This window comes from Diabrotica virgifera, chromosome 7 (genome assembly GCF_917563875.1).
Source record: "Diabrotica virgifera virgifera chromosome 7, PGI_DIABVI_V3a".
NCBI classification, from domain to species: Eukaryota; Metazoa; Arthropoda; class Insecta; order Coleoptera; family Chrysomelidae; genus Diabrotica; species Diabrotica virgifera.
This window is the reverse complement of record NC_065449.1, coordinates 225860409-225877992: the sequence shown is the minus strand read 5'-3', so window position 1 is coordinate 225877992 and position 17584 is coordinate 225860409. Positions and strand designations below refer to the sequence as shown.

At 33.8% G+C, this 17584-nt stretch overlaps 1 protein-coding gene across 2 annotated transcripts in view; it reads left to right on the top strand.

Moving 5' to 3' along the window:
* The window catches only part of LOC114348778 (uncharacterized), an 882222-nt gene that overhangs the window by 181092 nt on the left and 683546 nt on the right, over positions 1-17584 (top strand). The gene's annotated exons all lie outside the window — the stretch shown is intronic.

Sequence of the window (17584 nt, the reverse complement as noted above, 5' to 3'; positions counted from 1 at the left end):
TTATATGTCAAAAAGGACAATTTGATATACTAATCGACGGGTCTGAGAATTTTTCAAAAAAACAGTTAGTATTTTAATTATTGAATATATTCCAAATTACAGATATAATTTTGTTATTTTCTATTATCTTGTAAATGGTAGAGAACAAAATTTGATATTTTGCAGTTATGTATAACTTTACAAACCCTATCAAATTAGCTATCAAAATGACAGTGTTGCCATTTAAGAAATCGACGATGACGTCATATCTCTAAATTGGGACACCCTGTATACATTATTATTGAATGTCAAAAAGGACAATTTGAAATACTAATCGACGGGTCTGAGCATTTTCCAAAAAAACAATTAGTATTTGAGATATTGAATTTATTCCACTTTACAGACTCTCTCTGTATATTATTTGATATTAGTTTACTTATTATATAAAATAAATAAAATGTTTAAAAATATAATTATTTGAGTATCGTTTGAAAGAAATTATTAACAACTAACGTAAAAAAGGTTATACAGTGCGCTGGAATAAGTGTTACCCCCCTTATTAACTTATTTATTTTTAGCACATAAGCAAAACGCTCGGAGAGGTCAATTTTTAAAATAATCATAGTATATTATAGCAGCAACGTTTCGAACTTACGCGATCCCTCTTCAGGTGACAGGCAAAACTTTGATTTTTTTTAAATGGGAAAGTACATTATGTGACACCTCATTTAAAAGCTTTTAAAATACTGATTACAAAAATGTATAAAACTTTAATCCGTTTTAAGGGCGTAGGTGCAAAATTTCGTTCGAATTTTCGTTCGTAGGCGCAAAATCCTGAGAAAACTAATAAATATTTTTGAAAAATTTAAACGCAGAATGAAAGATTACATTATTACCGAGAGCAAAAAGTCCCTGAGAATAAACAAAAAGTTTCTTTTAAATGATATATTTTAAATTAAAAATCAGACTAAATTTTCTCTTTTTTTCACCCCTGTGACATATTAAAATAATCATTATAGAAGTTTTTAGGGAATTTCGACCCTCGATAATACTGTATTATTTCATTCTGCGTTTAAATTTTTCAAAAATACTTACCAGTTTTCTCAGGATTCGAAAAAAATAAACGCGTTTAAAAATAATTCGAACGAAATTTTGTGCCTACGCTCTTAAAAAGGATTAAAGGATTATACATTTTTGTAATCAGTATTTCAAAAGCTTTTAAATGAGGTGTCAAACGATGTATTTTCCCATTTAAAAAAATCAAAGTCGTGCCTGTCATCTGAAGAGGGATCGCGTAAAGTTCGAAACATTGATTCTATAACATACTATAATTATTTTAAAAATCGACCTGTCTGAGGGTTTTGCTTATGTGCTAAAAATAAATAACTTAATAAGGGGGGGGGTAACCCTTATTCCAGAGCACTGTATATTGCTATCTAATTAAATATTTCGCAAAATTTACAAACATATTGGTGGTTACTTTTATAGAAAAATAATTTAAAGCATTATGTTACTTTATATTTATTTGGTTTACATGCAAGACTTATATTATAATATTTTAAAAATGTAATTTTTAATTTTTTGAAAGTTTTTAATTGTTGATTATAGAATTTTAAAAAAATTGGGTTGTGTCAGTGTAGAGGGCAAGTGATTGGACCATAGATATAATAATACGTAGATTAGACAAGGTACGAAAAATAGCGTAACGCGGAGCAGTTCGGGTCGGTGGTCTATCTATCTCTCTCTATCGGCGCTTAGCTTTCTCTCTCTAGCATATGATGGCCGCTGCCGCTATGTCTGTGTCGTTCCATTACTCCTACCTCTTGGTAGATACGCTCACACTCGTACGACAGACAAAGATAGCTAGACCACTGTACTTGATATTGGCGTTACACCTCGATGCATTGAGCGGCCTATAACTCGCCTGATCTATTGTTAATATATCTATGGATTGGACCCCCGTCGCATAGTGACGGGAAAATTACTATGGTTTGTTTTTAAATCAGGAGGAGTAAACAAAAAGACAGATTCACACCCAAGAAAGTCACCAAAAAAATTAACAAATACATCTTCTTTTATGTTTGATCATATGGGCCTTCGACGGTAATCCCTAAATATTATAATATATTAATACGTAGCTAAAGAGTTCTAAAAATAACTGTTTTTTACATAAAAGCAGACCAAGAATCTAAAAATTAAAGAAATAATACAGGAAACACAAAAACTCACTGATATAAAGGAATTAACCTGTGAAATGAGAGCAGTTATGTCTTATGAAAGCAGTTATGAAAGACATAATTGCTCTCAATAAATTCACAACTGACAGCGATCATCGTCTTTTAAGAGCAAGGATTGTTTTTAAACACACCAAAACTCGTAGAAACAGGCCACATAATTATAATCAGATAGATCAAATTAAAATCCGACATAAGGGAGATGAGTACAGAGAAGTCTTAAGAGAAGAATTTGTAGGATATGATCAACAAGAAAATACCGACATGAACACAATTAATAGAGAAATGCAACGAAAGCTCTTGAAAGCAGGCCTGACTATGGCACAGAAAACGAAAAGTAACGAAGACAAAATAAGCGTTGGAACAAAACGGTTGATGGAAAAGAGATGCCTATTTCTAAGCGAAGGAAAGCGAAACACCGACGGTTTCAAAGAATTGAATAAACAAATAAAGAAGGAAGTAAAGGAAGACTTAAGGGTCTACAATGAAAACAAGGTAAAAAAAATATAGAAAAGAACCGAGGCCTAAAATGCTTAAGACCAAATATAGGAAAGCCTCTAATAATCTCATTAAAAGATAAAGATGGAAAAGAAACAAGAGAAAAGAACAAAATCCTAAAAGTTACACAAACATTTTACCGTGATTTATATTCCTCAAACAAAGACTCAGATAGCACTGCAAAGGAAAATCTTAAAAAAAAGATAATAAATGTCAACTCAGAAGTACTCCCTAATATAGAATCGTTCGAAATAAAACAAGCTATGGCACAACTAAAGAACAATAAGGCTCCGGGCCCAGATGGAATACTTGTCGAAATGTTAAAGGAGGGGAGTAAAATTATTCTCGAAGAATTGAAAAATCTTTTTAACGAATGCCTTCACAAAGGAGAAGTTCCAGATGATTGGAAAGAAAGCTTGACAATAATTATCTTCAAAAAAGGAGACAGGGGAGATCTAAAGAACTATAGGCCAATTTCCCTGTTGTCCCAAATGTACAAACTGTTTATGAGAGTAATAACTAATAGGCTATCGTCGAAGCTTGATATCTATCAACCGGTAGAGCAGGCAGGATTCCGAAAGGGTTACAGTACAGAGGATCATCTTCTTACAGTCAGAACGCTAATAGAGAAAGCCAATGAATATTACTTGAACTTATACATTGGCTTCGTTGATTATGAAAAGCCATTCTACTCCATAGAACTTTGGACAATCGAGAGAGAGCTATGAACAACTGCAGGATATATTCTCGATACAGAATGCTCATACATAATGTTTTTAAGAAAGCTATAATGGAAATACAAATAGATGAGAAAACCAAAGCTATACCAATCAACAGAGGAGTTCGCCAGGGAGACGTTATTTCACCAAAGCTGTTCACACTGGGACATGAAGAAACAAACAGTCATTTGAGATATGCTGACGACATGGTAATATTCGCTACAAGTTTCGAAGAATTACAGACCATGATGACGCAACTATTTCAAGCTTCGGAAAACGTAGGTCTTAAGATGAACTTGAAAAAAAAGTAATGACGAATACACCGCACATTACAAAAATAACGTTGAATGACATATATTTAGAAACAGTAAGCGAATACATCTACCTGGGACAGATAATGAAATTTACCACAGAAAATCAAACTGCCGAAATTACTAGAACAATAAGGTTAACGTGGGCAGGATTTGGAAAACTGAGTTGGATCTTGAAAAACACTAAAATAGAACAATATTTGAGAACCAGAGTTTACGATCAGTGTATCCTCCCTATAATTACGTATGGTTCACAGACGTGGACACTCACCAAGGCCAATATGGATAAAATAGTAAAGGCACAGAGAGCGATGGAAAGATCATGCTCGGGGTGAGGCTCATAGACAAAAAAACAAATACATGGATTAAAAGCAAACCCAAAGTAAAAGACGCAGGAGAATATGCTGCCAAATTAAAATGGAGCTTAGCAGGACACAATGCCCGACTGAAGAATAAAAGATGGAATCACGAAATACAACAATGGAGACCGTGGTTAGGAAGAAGAAGTAGAAGAAGGCCACAAATGAGATGGGCCGGTGACAGAAAGAAGTTTGGAGGACACAACTGGAAGCAGGTGACGCAAAATAGACAACACTGGAGTGAATTGGGGGAGGCCTATGTCCAAAGTTGGATTACTTAAAGCTGAAGAAGAAGAAAAAAACCTGTGAAATGCCAATAGTCTCAAAATTATATAAATGTCATTAGTAACAAAATTTCATAACAGTCGAGTTAACTTGCCTGCGGTTGGACCAGTTACAAACAAGCATTACGGCGCGGTAAATTTGAATTACTTCTCCTGGTTTAAAAACAGAGCATAGTATTTTAATATTTAGTATAATAATTGTTTTTTGTTTATAATCACGAAAAAATAAATAAAAAATCAATATTTCTTTTATAATATGTACGACCGAAAGACATTTCTTTAAGCTACTCGATCTTTCTTTAACATTTAAGAAGTAACCTTGTTTTTTTACTTTAGGATTTACCTAAGTAAACAGATAAATTTTAATTGAAAATTTAAAAATAAACTCCTTGCAACTCTGTAGCGAAAAAACGGCTGTGGGAGATAAGTGCGGAAGATAATATAAAAATTAATTTTAAACGGCCATTTTTACCTTTATAACACCCTCATTTCTTTGATGTTTTGTTTTAATCGTGTTAACAAAGGGACATTCTTAAAATGTGTTTTAGTGGGTAATGCAAAAGGGAAAGTGTTCAACTGGGAGAGATTATTAAAAAAACCAATCTATACCCAATAGAAGCGAATAAAAAGAAAATCAAAATACCAAAATGTATAACTTAGTTTTTAGCTATACACTACACAAAAAACTTTATTCTAGTTAATTCTAGAGTCGCCAGTTTATTTGAAATTAAGCTCTTTCTTCGATTACTTATTTATAATATTGTCTAATATATTTAATTAAAATTAATCAAAAGTTTAATTAAAATAGGAGATAGTGGAGAGATAGAGAAGATCCTGACAAGTTGTGATCAGAGTTAAAAACAAAAAAATAAGCAAACTGAGGACAATCTAAAAAACACCAACCCATAGCGCAAAAAACCACTGATTATATAAGAAAAGATTTCATTCAATCAATAAGTCAGTTAAAACTGGGTACCAGAGAACAACAATGAGTGTAAAAGATGACCAAAGAAACCTGATCCTGCACGAAGACTAAATATGTGAAAAATGGACAGAATATTTCAAAGAGTTGCTAAATGGCGTAGTGACTACTGAAGAAAATTATAATGTTCCTGAACCCCAATTAATAGTAGAAAAAGTACCAAATCCCACAACAGAATGAATTGAAGAAATAGTAGTAAATTATGAAAAATCAAATAAGCGTAAGGAGAGAATTTATGAAACCAACTTCTTTCGTTAATACTAGAAGTGTAAGATGCAAAAGAAATGTGTCAGGACTGGACTAAGTCCATACACAACGCATTGAGTCAAATAGAATATGACGACAAGACAGTGACAATTTTAAATATTTGACTTGGCATCGGGAATATTTTGAGTTGAGGATTAAATATTGATAGTGTATTTAATAAATAATTGATTTAAGACGTGAACTTAATAAAAAGTTATTTATTGTTTATTATTTATGGAAGATCCAAGCAGAGAATACACCAGGATATATTCTGTGATCCAAGTATTTTGTTGTTAAAGATGTTCAAAATTGTAAGCGTTCCATAGTAACACTATATTATTAAAAAATCATTTTATCACTTTTCTTCTTTTCTAGATTGAGTATTAGTTTTCTTGTACAGTATATAAATTATTACAATCACTGAATACATAATTAGGGAAAAATTATCATATTAATTAACTGAGTTTTATGCAAGTAACAGTTATCCAAGAACATTCAAAGGCCATCCCTTTACAGTTAATCCTGACATTTGTCAAGTAATGTTTACATATCCATACCAGTGAGAATTTTACTACACGTAATTTGCCGTGTAAAGACAGAAAAAGTAGGGATAGCCGTCATATATTTGCGCCTTTACTCTTAATATTTAATTTCTATATTTTGTATTAGCTTTACACAATCCATTAATCAACAATTATTGACTGATTTACGATATCCTAATAACAAACGACACATAAAATCTAGTTAGAATGTCTGCATCTGCTCTCTTTGTGCCACACGTAGTGATAATGAATGTTGTTTGTAACAAGTATCGAGTTTTTCCATTTCGTTGCAATTTATTGCTGAGCTGGTGTCATTATTCATACGTAAAAACACCCTCGAGTACCTACTGTTTTTGCATAGTTTATCATACAACTAATGTAACTCGTTTCGAAATTAATTTATTTAAGTAATACAAAAGCCAGTTTGTAAGGGTTTATACCTACATATCCGTAGAATTACATTTGTATATTAATTTAGTGGACGTGATAACACTTGAATTTTATATTTTTAAATTAAATTATTACTGGAGTATTTGTAGTGATTAATAGTATCCCAAAGAAAGGCAGTTCTCGTCAGTGGCGCACAATAAACCTACAATGCGACACTATATTATATAGGTACACGAAATTTTCGATTTTCTAAATCTGACTGAATTGAAAATTGGGCCAAATCATAGCTTAAAGTTTAGGAAAAGACTCGCTCATCCATATGTCATTTTGGTCCAAGGGTGTGGATTTTACGGCCCTTCCCATTTAGAGTTTGTTTTTAGTTCTCGTCCCCAAAACTCCCAAAAATTGTAAAAATTCAAGTACGGCCTTTACGACTTATTATATTAATGATCATTACGTTTCCAACGCATGTCTAATTTTGAAAATCGGTTGTACCATTGAAAAGTTACCGAGCTCAGATATATGACTCAATCTCTATTTAAAAAAGAGAAAATGTTTGTGGGTATGTATGTATGTATGTGTGTGGAAAAGTTACACCGATCTGAATTTTTTTAAGAGGGTGTTAGGGCCGATTCAGAACCGGTGTAGTTTGTGATTTTTGACCACCTATAAGCCAGCTATAGGGCTAGGTAGAGACAAAACGGCATATTCTTTGGGCGTATATATCTTAGGTTGAAGGAGAGACGGGAAAACCGCAAATATACCAAATCAACAGCGTTTAGTTTTCAAATGGTGCCTAACCGGTCAAGATCAGACATACACACTTCTATATATCCGAAAAACTAAAAAACTAAATTTTGATAATTTTGGTTTTCCCATAAAAAATTTCAACCTACGAATTCCGCTATTGAGCTACGAATAACTGAGCGTTTGTAGGAGGACCCTAGACGCGTCTAACGGTGTATAACTTATATCTGGGAAAATTCAAATTTTTTTTAACTTATATCTGGGAAAATTCGAGTTCATTTGCCGACCAAACGTATTAGGATGGCTGGAATATGAACTTGGATTGTCTTATTACAAGTCTAGTGTCGTAACCACTAGATCATTTGGAAGATAGTGCAACAAAGACGACTATTTATAACACTTAACGTGTAATCCAGAAACATTTAATTCAACTTCATACATTTATTTTATAAAAAACTTTGAAAAACTCCTGATACAAGAATAAAAAACCTCTAAACGCCGTAAAAATGAGTGGTGCAAACAATATTCCAGCTACAAAAGAGCTGATATGGATGTTACGTGGCGCGAAAATGTATATTCATTCTGATGAAAAATATAATAATTCTAGTTTAATTTTGAAATATTTTTTCCATATTTGATAAATTTTAAGTAAATCGCGTCACAAAAGAGCCTCAAAATGCAAATTGTATCAAAGTTACTATTTTTACAATCTTTACTTTTTACTTTTTATAAAGGGTTACTTTTAACATAGTTACTTTTTACAATCTGTTACTATTTTCTTTGGTCTTGAAAATCATCGGTTTTGATCACGGACGCCCATATAAAAGTATTTAGAGTGGGGGTGGGGGAAATCAGACGTGAAGATGATGCACATTATATTTTGTATAGTTTGGATAACAACATATAGTTTAAAGCACTTTAACAGCAAGAGGGGGGGGCACGGCCACCACTTTTGACCCAGTTACACAATAATGGTTAAAAACACCATAAAATGTTGTTTTTTTACAGTTTGAGCTCATTCTTTTTCGGTTTCTATTATATTTCAAAAAGTGGAGTTGTAGTTAAACCTCCTAACGGACCAAAATTTTTAAAAGATATTAATGTTAAAATTGGATAACCACTAGCGATGCCGCGCCGTCTTTATATTAGTCGCGAATGAAATAACTTAAATAAAACTTGCGAATTCTTAAAAAACCCATTTGATATTGTCTTTCAAATATTTTTTTTATTTATATTAAAAGCTACTGGTACTGTTTTTTAATAAATTAAATAGCAACTATAGCTCTTTGTTAACAAAAGCTGACACCCAGTCAAGTATACATTTTTAACGAGCACTAGAATCAATTTTTAAAGTAGGTAGCTATTACATGACATTTCAATAACTCAATTAAATTAAAAAAAATTTTTACATCTGAAGTGCTTTTGATGGAATTCTTGTCTCAAATGTAAATATATAACACATTGCAATGAAATATAAACTTTTTTTTTTGTAAAAACAATGTGTATTCATTTTACAAGGTTATGGACTAAGAGCCGCTATAGGTGAAATTTGCTAATCATTTTAGGCACGATAAGACCCTATAACTTAAATAGTAGAACCTAAAAGAAAACGAATGAACACTGTGCCGTCACTTTTTAGTGGCACATGCGTCGACAGTGGCGCATCAAACTTTCCACTTATGGAAGGGAAAAATAAATTAAATAGTACCCTCCCTCACTCCCAGAATTATTTTTTTTTATTTTTTTTAAGTTCTATGTAACTCAGCGTAATTTTAACCCGCCACCCCTTTCCCCTTCTCCCACCATAAAAAAATTCATCTCTCGTTTTTATTTTTTTTTTAGGTGGGATGCATTGCAATCAATTTTAACATTTCAAAAAATTCATAGGTCTAGTTGAGGCTTTTATAAAACATGTCTATTTTTTATAGATCCGTTGGTTGAGTGCACATAGCCTAAAAAATGTATAACTTTTTTTTGAAAGTGACTGGAGGTCTAATTTTTTCTTTCTATTTTGTGTATTTTATCAAGCACTATGTTTTAAATTTTTTTCAGATTTTTCCGTAAGGTTCGCCACCTTTAGAATCCAAAAAACTTTTTTTTGTGAGGTTTTTGGAGGGTTGAACGTGTTTCTCCCATTTTTAAACGTTCTAAAGGACTCAGTTACTTTAATGTACATATAACCTATAAATAATGTTGATTTGCTCTATTTTGAAGTCTATAAAATAGGGAAAATCCCCAAAAACTCAGAAAAAACAGTTTTTTTGGATTTTCAAGGTAGCGAACATTATGGAAAAATCTGAAAAAAATTAAAAACATAGTGTTTGATGAAGTACACAAAGTAGAAAAAAATTAGACCTCTAGTCACCCTAAAAAAAGGTTACACGCTTTCTTCCAAAAAAAAAAAAAAAATTAAAATTTTTTTGAGGTTATGTACACTCAACCTACGGATCTATAAAAAATAAACGTGTTTTGTAAAGGCCTCAAATATGCCTATGAATTTTTTGACATTTTAAAATTGATTTCATCCCACCTAAAAAAAAATAAAAACCGAAAATTAAGTTTTTCATGCCGGGGGAAGGGGGCAGGTGTGGTGGGTTAAAATTAAACTCTTTCTTATTATTTAATCACACAGAACTTAAAAAAATGAAAAAAAAAATCAATTGTGGGAGTAAAGGATGGTACTTTTTAATTTATTTATCCCCTCCATAAGTGGAAAGTTTGATGCACCACTGTCGACGAATGTGCCACTTAGGGCCAATTTGTGATATCGGGTTCAACTCCAGTTTAACCTGAACTTTTAGTGAACGTTAGTTTAAAGTCAAAATTGTCTTTCTCAATTCACGTTCAACCGATAGCAGTTTAAACTTGAACGATGCTTGAACGCTGGAATTCGGCCGTTCAAAGATTTCAGAACCCAGTTCAGATGATTTCATGGCGCATGCGTTGTATTAACACGAAACCACAGTATAAAGAGGGACAGTAGAACCACTCTCCGAAAAATTGGAAGTAAAATCTGTAGTCGCGCATGGCGACCGCGCAATGTTCTTAGTCGCTTTTGCCCCACTCTCGCATTGCTAGTCGCATAGAAGCGTGCGGGTTTTAACAGGAAAAACCCGCATCCACCACTGGTGAATTATCAAAATTGCGTACTGCCGGTATTACTTCTTGAGATCAAGTGCCGACATGGAAGAGGTTTTACTGTCCGTAAAATCATCAGGAGGCACGTATGTTGCTTTCTCTGACCCAACTAGGACAAACCCCGGCGTGCAGTCACGGATTGCAACGAACGAATGGCAGGGATACCCTAGCGGCAACTGCTAGCAAAAAACTAAGTTTTCAATCTAATAGCACATAAAACAACATCAAAAAAATTTTACTCTACATCCTACCAGATTGAAAACAATGGGAACCTTCTCTGGTAACACCTCCAAGGCTTCTACAATTTGCAAGCCATAACGGATGCTGAGACTAAGGAAGATAAGGGAGTTTTACAATTTATAATTCACGTTCAATCTGCTCAGCGTGAAAAGTTTCAACGAGAATGGTTCCCTTTGTACTCCAATCAGAGTAATGTAAATCAAAGTGAATAACCATTTTCAATTTCGTTGCAACACGAAACTACAGCCGCATCATTATTCCAGTTCATCATTATTCCAGTTCAATCAGAGAGTGCAGCAAGCACCTCTACCGATTTCGAAACTTATTAGTCTCTCATCAGGAGGCACATATTCTGCTCTCTCTGACCCAACTAGAACAAACCCCGGCATTAGTTTTTTATATCCTATTTTATTATATTAAGCCTAACGATAAACTATAACAATATTTTTGTTTTTATAACATTAATTTATAATTATTAAAATGACTATTTGACTATAAATACTTAAATTGAACTTTATTCAAAAACAGCATAAAAATGGTCGTACAAAATGGCGATAGTTTTTTAACTTTTGCCATCTATTGGCACTTCTCGAAAGCTGTAGAACGTGCACTGACATAAACGTGCAATGAGAAATGCATTCCAAACAAAACCGAAGTTCACCGGTGAACTGCGGTCAACTGAACCATAGATTAAGGCAGGTATGAGAAATCGACCCTAAAAGTGACGGCACAGTGTTGATACGTTTTCTGTTAGGTTCTACTATTTAAGTTATAGGGTTTTATCCTACCTAAAATGATTAGAAAATTTCACCTATACCGGCTCCTAGTCTATTATGTCAATGTACAAAGTTACATTGTTACTGTAAGTAGCAGCAAAGTTATTTTTTTCTTGTTAGAGTGAGTTGTTCATTGAAGTAGTAATGTAGTAATAATTGTTAACTTATACTTTTTTTAATACATTATTTAATTAAGTATCATTCAATATTTTTTCTCAAGCGGTATTCAAGGTGACCCAGAGTAAATTTTCCTTTTCAAAAAGTTATAAAAGACAAAATTGTAAGGACAGAAACGATTTATTACTGAAGAAGTGTTGGTACACACATTGGCATAAAGCAATTGGGATATGTTGATTTCATCGTGAATCATCACAGCAGACGCAGCTTTTCAAGCACCCATAAAAATATAAATCTAGAGCCGTGAGGTCAGGCGATCGTGGAGGCCAGTCAGTTTTACCATATCAGGAAATGAGATGCCATGAGAATAATTCATTTACAGCATTTACGGACAGGTATACTGTATGTGCTCTTGCACCATCTTGCTGGAACCAAGTCGTATCATCATTATAAGTATGGAAATTTTTAAAGTGATGCTGCAAAAAATTACGAACTAATTCAGAGTAACGTGTACTGGTTACTTTTAGAACGACCACATGCATCTTCCAAAACATTGGGAACATTTATCCCATTTACTGAGATCGCTCACCACACTGTCACTTTTTTGCTATGAAGCTTTTTGCATCTAACCATCTAAATGAAAATAAGCTTCATCACTAAAGATGACCGTCTCCAAGCCACCATTATTCCAAAACAAATTCGTAGTTGTTTCACAGAATTTTTGTCTTCTGTGAAAGCCTTAATTCCTGGGGGCAATGTATCGGTTTCCATTTTTTACAAAACATTTTTCTGCATTATAATACTATATAACTTGTGGTAGGGGAGCTCAAGCGGGGATATTTGCAGTTACTCGAGCGCGTCAGAAAATCACATGGGAAGAAACCTTGTACCCTGTAAAGGTACTCCTACTATATACGGACTCTTAATATAGGGGAGTTCGTTAAGGGGGTCCGAAAAAATCTATCCTTAGAAAAACTCGAAATCGTCAGATTAAGGTAAGGTAATTTAAGTCATATAATGCGTCAACCAGAAAAATATGACATACTTCACCTTGTCATGCAAGGTAAAATAATGGGAAAACGAAGTGTGGACCGCCGCCGTACAACTTCTTGGCTTAAAAACCTACGCCAATAGATTGGGAAAACTAGCACTGAACTATTTCGTGCGGTTGTAAATAAGACAATAATTGTTAATATGCTGGGCAACATGGGAATCAACGATCGACAAGCGGTCTCGGCACCTTAAGAAGAAGAAAGTTAAGTACATGCAGAACAGAGTATATTTCCAAAATTTGACGATTTAAGCGGGACGTAAGGAAATGAGCGATTTACAAAGTTACACAAAAAGCGAATATTTCGCGAAATGATCGTCAAAACTGAAAAATACGTGTTCAATCATCATTATCATCCAGCCCTTTGCGTCCACTGCCGGACATAGGCCTCCCTCATTTTTGTCCATTGTGCTCTATTTTGAGCACTTTGCACCCAATTTCTAGATATTTTCTTGAGATCGTCAGTCCAACGAGTAGGTGGTCTTCCTCTACTTCTTTTGTCTAATCTCGGCCTCCACTCAAGTAATCTCTTCGTCCACCTCCCATCACTGATTCGGGCGACCGACGTGTCCGGCCCAGTTCCATTTCAGGGTGGCAATTCGGGAAATTACATCGGTAACTCCTGTTCTTCGTTTAAGTCTTCATTTCTAACTCGGTTACGAAGCGATATACTCAGCATTGACCTTTCCATTTTCCTCTGAGCTATTTGCAGCATTTTAGAAGTTGTAGCTATCAATGTCAAAGTTTCGGCACCATTAAGTCATTACAGGCAACACACATTGGTCAAATGTTTTACGTTTTTAAAGAAATTGGTATATCGCTTTTAAAGATGTCTTTGAGTTTTCAATAGGCTGCCCATGCTAGGTTTATTCTTCTTCGTAGTTCGCATGCTTGGTTGTCTCTTGTGATCTTTATTTCGTGTCCAAGGTATATGTATTTTTCCACTAGCTCTACTTCGTTGTTTTCAATATTGATATTTCCGCTAGGTTCTAGGTTTGTCATGAATTTTGTTTTTGAGATGTTTATTTTAAGATCTGTACTGACACACATTAACTGAAGTTCATGTAGCATTGTACATATCTCCTTGAGTTTGTCAGATAATAAAACTATGTCGTCTGCGAATTTCAAATTTGTTAATCTTCTACCGTCAATATTCAGGTCTCGCTCTTCCCAGTTAAGTTTTTTACAAGCATATTCTAGTACTGCAGTAAACAGTTTAGGCGATAAGGTATCGCCCTGTCTGACTCCTCCGCCGATTTTTATATGATGCGGGAGTACGCCAAATAGAATTATATTTTAGTGACGTCACGTTACCTAGCAATCGTCGATTCTCCCATTATGAAATTCTATTTTGTGACGTTAGCAAAATAGAATTCTATTTGGCGTGCTCTGGGCCATGGGCCGTGTTTTTATGTAGTTTCACCGACATAGTTGCGTTCTTGTATGTAATGTAAATTAATCTTGTGAATCGGTAGTCAATGACGTGTTCAATATTTTTCAAAAATCTATCGAATGATACCAAACACGACCCCCCCACGGAGAGGGTAGGGGGTAACTCTAAAATTTTAAATAGGAACCCGGCGATATTTCACGAAATGAATATCAGATCGAAAAACTGAAAAATACGCCTTCAGTATTTTTTAAAAATCTATCGAATGACATCAAATACGACTAGCAGCAGAGGTGAGGTTTCTTCAAAATCTTAAATAGGAGCCCCCATTTTTTTATTACAGATTTGGATTCCGTACGTAAAAATAAGTAACTTTTATTCGTGACATTTTTTCAAATTAGACAAATGTTACTAACTGTTTAAAAAGTTGACGACATCAGCAGTATTGCCACTAAAATGAAATATACATAACATCTTACAAGGTTTTTTAATTTTGTGAAAAATCTTGTGATGGGCTCAAATCAAATTCACATTCAGAATCAATTTTCTCGTATTATAGCTAAGGACACAAAATCTGGAAACCTGTTAAGCCTACAAGCATTGATCATTAAATTTTTTGTTTTATTTTATGTAGTATAAAATAAAAGCATTATATTGATGTTTGTTAGCGTTGTTTTAATTATGTAAGAACCACTACAACCACTTGTAAAAACACACAATATTTCCGCTTGGCATTTAATTTAATAATCCCAGAAAATACCTTCCTCAAGTCGTTAAATTCCTTCACACAAACTCTGTTTTAGTTTATTTAATTAGACATTACCTTTTTGTACAGTTTAGTAATTAACAAAGGGTATTATTAGCTCTCAAATTATCAAATTATCCTACTCGCTGCGCCAATCCGAGAAATCGAACGAATTCTAATTATTTTGAGGCTTACTTAAGGATATGTATACGTGAATAAAGCTGATATATATTCGAACAGGAAATTAATTGACATTTCTGCTTAAAGGTGATTAAAAACTGCTTATGAAAGTAAAATTAAAATATAAATTGTGATATATTTGCATAATAATACATATTAATTTATACGTTGGACGCACAAGAGGGAAAAAGTTAATTAAAAACCAGAAAAATCTAATGTCTTCGAAATATTTAAATAAATTTCTTATTTTATAAAACTGATTGTATTTTTAATATGTTAAAAATATTAGGCCTGGATCCCGCGTACTAAAAAAAGGTTATTAATATCAAGCTGAAACTTTGTTAATGGCTTAACGGTGTCTAGTCGGACAAACTTTGATGTATGGGAACACTGGAATAGGGGAAGTTTTAATTATTGTGGCACGTGATTTTAATTGTGGAACGTGTCATCCTGACCATTTAATGATTGTGAAAACTAGCAGGAAGTTTTTAAGTTTATTCAATAGCAAACTTTATATAATATATGAAAATTTTTTTTATGTGAAATGATAGGAATTATATTGGTGCTAAATAAAAATCTGATTTTTGCATGAGAGTTTAATGAAAGGGTAACAAATCAACTTGAGATTCTATCCGACGAAATACATGGGCCGTTTTCGTAGTCTAACGTTCGAAACCTGTAACCTGTTCCACAATTAAACCTTTCCCTGTTCCAGTGTTCCCATACATCAAAGTTTGTCCGAGTAGACACCGTTAAGCTATGAACAAATTTTTAGTTTGCTATTAATTAACTTTTTTTAATACAGGTCTATATGCTATACAACTTGTAAGTAATAAAAAAAAAAAGAAAAGATGAAAAGTCCAGATTCAAAATTATTAAAAATAATAAATAATAATTTAAATCTGAAAACTTTTCGTGGAACTACTTTCGGGTAACATCCTTAATCTCTGACTTTTAGAATTTACAAGATAAGAGACGACGAAAAAAGAATGCGAAAAGGACTCCACAATATGCCGTCACATTCCGCCTTATTCGTCTAGGAAAAGGTCCAAAAGATAGTTACGGGTACTCAAAATCTTAGTAAAAATAAAAGTGAAGAACAGTTAATGTTTTCTCTCGATTCAGAGGTGGTCCACCATCTCCAGACATCTGTTTCTGTCTCTAGACGTCTTCAATGAGGCTACATGTACACCTCTTAATCGAAACTAAACCAAACTGCCTATTTAAGCAGAAATTTAAAAATAACATTAACAGAAATAAAATTGTAGAAAATTTAATTTGCTACATTTTACGTTTAATTAGATTTTCCGTAGGGTTGGTAGTTTACGAGATATAGCGCGAAACTCCTTTGCACACCATTGCCAAGATGGCGGCCGGGGGACAAGGGGGCGACCCCAAAAACTTGAACTTAAGCTTCTACTGATCCCCCTACACATTAAAGAAATAAAATTGACTCCTCTAACAAATGCAAGGTACGACTTAAAAAATGTAACATTTTAATGGAGTACCAGGTATAAACATACCAACGGGCGATGCTTAGGAAAATATTTCACCAGCGCATCTCAGTTTACCCGTCTGAACTGCTATTATTGTGTACTCTAATACCGAGTATAGTGTAAAACAAAATAAAAATAGACGGTTTGGTTTTGATTCAATTTGAGTCTCTTGCCATCCCCTGACACGTGTTGCTAGGTTTACCCTTTATCAAAGAGGCTTTGCAAGAAGACTGATTTGAACCAAAATGCACCGACTGGTCGGTAAATATATTTAAATATGATACCAGAGTACGGTTAGAACGACCTCTAACGGGGAAAGCTGAACTAGGTATCGATAACAATTCAAGTATAAATAAGAAAATCTACGGTTTCGTTTTGATTTAAATCTGTCTCACTCCATCCTCCGATAGTACTATTTCTAGGTCTACCTGTTGTCAAGGAGGCTCTGAGGAAGACAAATTTACACCAACACGACCGTAGTTTTTCGATATATGTAAATTAAAACTATTTATATCGCAGTATGGTTAGAACGCCCTCTAACAGGGAATAAGTGAGGATGGAGGGAGACAGATTTAAATAAAAACGAAACCGTAGATTTTCTTATTTTACTAATGCTATACTCTGCATTAGAGTACACAGACTCGTTTCATACAGGTTCTCTGAACCGTAAATTGGAATATTTTCCTCACGGTGCCTTTTGGTATTGTCATACCTGGGTTAAACAGAGAACTTGAATCGAGTCAAAATTTACTTCAATTCAAGTAGGTATACTATTTACCTAGTTATAAACATGCCAACGGGCGACGTTTAGGAATATATTCCACCAAGCAACGCGTCTCAGTTTCCCCAGCAGAAATTTATGCTATGGAGTTGTGACTACAGGATTCATTAAAAAGGAACTGCAGGGACAATAGACGTTTTATAGACGGAGAGGAAGCGCTGAAAAATCTCTTTGAATTTACTAAAGCTAAATTTTTCACAGTTGATTACTGTGATTGTGTAGAGAAACATACTGCAGTCGGTCAAGCAAAACGTAGAACAGGGGTTACTGAGAGGGTATCAAAGTTGCTTTCCTATGAAGGTAATTAAATCCATTTACTAAGGCTGAAAATCAGTACACACATTCTAAATTGAATATAAATAAAATTTATTATAGTCGG